Source organism: Salmo trutta, chromosome 4 (assembly GCF_901001165.1).
Source record: "Salmo trutta chromosome 4, fSalTru1.1, whole genome shotgun sequence".
In the NCBI taxonomy this organism is placed as follows: Eukaryota; Metazoa; Chordata; class Actinopteri; order Salmoniformes; family Salmonidae; genus Salmo; species Salmo trutta.
Genome location: NC_042960.1, coordinates 71060806 through 71064434, shown reverse-complemented (window position 1 = coordinate 71064434; position 3629 = coordinate 71060806).

Here is a 3629-nt window from a genome sequence, read left to right as displayed (position 1 = left end):
GCTGTCTAGCTGTAACTGGTAACCTAGCTGTTACACTGCTGTCTAGCTGTAACTGGTAACCTAGCTGTTACACTGCTGTCTAGTTGTAACTGGTAACCTAGCTGTTACACTGCTGTCTAGCTGTAACTGGTAACCTAGCTGTTACACTGCTGTCTAGCTGTATCTGGTAACCCAGCTGTTACACTGCTGTCTAGCTGTAACTGGTAACCTAGCTGTTACACTGCTGTCTAGTTGTAACTGGTAACCTAGCTGTTACACTGCTGTCTAGTTGTAACTGGTAACCTAGCTGTTACACTGCTGTCTAGCTGTAACTGGTAACCTAGCTGTTACACTGCTGTCTAGCTGTAACTGGTAACCTAGCTGTTACACTGCTGTCTAGCTGTTACACTGCTGTCTAGCTGTAACTGGTAACCTAGCTGTTACACTGCTGTCTAGATGTAACTGGTAGCCTAGCTGTTACACTGCTGTCTAGCTGTAACTGGTAACCTAGCTGTTACACTGCTGTCTAGCTGTAACTGGTAACCTAGCTGTTACACTGCTGTCTAGTTGTAACTGGTAACCCAGCTGTTACACTGCTGTCTAGCTGTAACTGGTAACCTAGCTGTTACACTGCTGTCTAGCTGTAACTGGTAACCTAGCTGTTACACTGCTGTCTAGCTGTAACTGGTAACCCAGCTGTTACACTGCTGTCTAGCTGTAACTGGTAACCTAGCTGTTACACTGCTGTCTAGCTGTAACTGGTAACCTAGCTGTTACACTGCTGTCTAGCTGTATCTGGTAACCTAGCTGTTACACTGCTGTCTAGCTGTATCTGGTAACCTAGCTGTTACACTGCTGTCTAGCTGTAACTGGTAACCTAGCTGTTACACTGCTGTCTAGCTGTAACTGGTAACCTAGCTGTTACACTGCTGTCCTGGCTGTAACTGGTAACCTAGCTGTTACACTGCTGTCTAGCTGTAACTGGTAACCTAGCTGTTACACTGCTGTCTAGCTGTTACACTGCTGTCTAGCTGTAACTGGTAACCTAGCTGTTACACTGCTGTCTAGATGTAACTGGTAGCCTAGCTGTTACACTGCTGTCTAGCTGTAACTGGTAACCTAGCTGTTACACTGCTGTCTAGCTGTAACTGGTAACCTAGCTGTTACACTGCTGTCTAGCTGTATCTGGTAACCTAGCTGTTACACTGCTGTCTAGCTGTATCTGGTAACCTAGCTGTTACACTGCTGTCTAGCTGTAACTGGTAACCTAGCTGTTACACTGCTGTCTAGCTGTAACTGGTAACCTAGCTGTTACACTGCTGTCCTGGCTGTAACTGGTAACCTAGCTGTTACACTGCTGTCTAGCTGTAACTGGTAACCTAGCTGTTACACTGCTGTCTAGCTGTTACACTGCTGTCTAGCTGTAACTGGTAACCTAGCTGTTACACTGCTGTCTAGATGTAACTGGTAGCCTAGCTGTTACACTGCTGTCTAGCTGTAACTGGTAACCTAGCTGTTACACTGCTGTCTAGCTGTAACTGGTAACCTAGCTGTTACACTGCTGTCTAGTTGTAACTGGTAACCCAGCTGTTACACTGCTGTCTAGCTGTAACTGGTAACCTAGCTGTTACACTGCTGTCTAGCTGTAACTGGTAACCTAGCTGTTACACTGCTGTCTAGTTGTAACTGGTAACCTAGCTGTTACACTGCTGTCTAGCTGTAACTGGTAACCTAGCTGTTACACTGCTGTCTAGCTGTAACTGGTAACCTAGCTGTTACACTGCTGTCTAGCTGTAACTGGTAACCTAGCTGTTACACTGCTGTCTAGCTGTAACTGGTAACCTAGCTGTTACACTGCTGTCTAGATGTAACTGGTAGCCTAGCTGTTACACTGCTGTCTAGCTGTAACTGGTAACCTAGCTGTTACACTGCTGTCTAGCTGTAACTGGTAACCTAGCTGTTACACTGCTGTCTAGTTGTAACTGGTAACCCAGCTGTTACACTGCTGTCTAGCTGTAACTGGTAACCTAGCTGTTACACTGCTGTCTAGCTGTAACTGGTAACCTAGCTGTTACACTGCTGTCTAGTTGTAACTGGTAACCTAGCTGTTACACTGCTGTCTAGCTGTAACTGGTAACCTAGCTGTTACACTGCTGTCTAGCTGTAACTGGTAACCTAGCTGTTACACTGCTGTCTAGCTGTAACTGGTAACCTAGCTGTTACACTGCTGTCTAGCTGTAACTGGTAACCCAGCTGTTACACTGCTGTCTAGCTGTAACTGGTAACCCAGCTGTTACACTGCTGTCTAGCTGTAACTGGTAACCTAGCTGTTACACTGCTGTCCTGGCTGTAACTGGTAACCCAGCTGTTACACTGCTGTCCTGGCTAGGTGCTGATATGTTTTAGATACAAGAAGAAGAGTTCTGTAGAGGTGGAAGGAGAATAGCAGGTCAGTTGCATGTGTAAACTGTAGAGATAATTTGTACCTAATTAAGGTTCCTGAAATACCACAGAGATACAGATGTAATATATTTTATAATCAGGGTGGTTCGAGCCCTGAATGCTTATTGGCTGACAGCCGTGGTATATCCTACCGTATACCAAGGGTATGATAAAACATGTGTCGTCACTGCTCTGATTACGTTGGTAACCAGGTTATAATAGCAATAATGCACCTCGTTGTGGTATGTGGCCAATATACTACGGCTAAGGGCTGTATCCAGGCACTCCGCGTTGTGTCGTGCTTAAGAACAGCCCTTAGCCGTGGTATATTGGCCGTATACCACAACCACTCGGTGTTCACGACTTCCGCCCGAAGTCGGTCCCTCTCCTCGTTCAGGCGGCGTTCGGCGGTCGACGTCACCGGCCTTCTAGCCGCCGCCAATCCATTTTTCATTTTCCATTTGTTTTTGTCTTTGTCTTATTCACACCTGGTTTCACTCACCCAATTACCTGTTTATTATTTTCCCCATGTTGTGTTTTGTGAGTGATTTGTTTGTTTGTTGTAATTTGGTCCGACTTTGTGGGCTCGTGATTTACTTTGTATATTTGTCTTTTTTTTGAGTAAAGTACTTTGATGACGCATATCTGCTGTCTTGCGCCTGACTCTTTACACCAGCTACACACAGGGCCATTACACTCGGGCCATATTGCTTAATGGTAATATTAGTGTTCTAATTCCTGTGTGGTCTGACTCGCTCTCTCAGGTAGCCTCGCGATTTAAGAGCGTTGAGCCAGTAAACCCGAAAAAAAGTCACTGGTTTGCATCCCCGAGCCGCCTGTTCTTCCCGGTAGTTAGCCGACGACGTGGATTGAAGCAGTCCCCCTCCCCACACACCTCTCTGATTCAGAGGGTTAGACATTGTGCATTCCGTTCAGCAACTGACTACATATCCCTGTGACACTGGGGTGTGGAGGGTACTAAAACAGGACAAAGGGGATTTTGGTTAAGGGACAAAAAAGAAGAGAGAAGGACTAGAATGAGAATAGGGGGAGAATACTGTTGGAGGAGGAGGAGGAGGAGGAGGAGGATACTGTTGGAGGAGGAGGAGGAGGATACTGTTGGAGGAGGAGGAGGAGAGGAGAATACTGTTGGAGGAGGAGGAGAGGAGAATACTGTTGGAGGAGGAGGAGGAGGAGGATACTGTTGG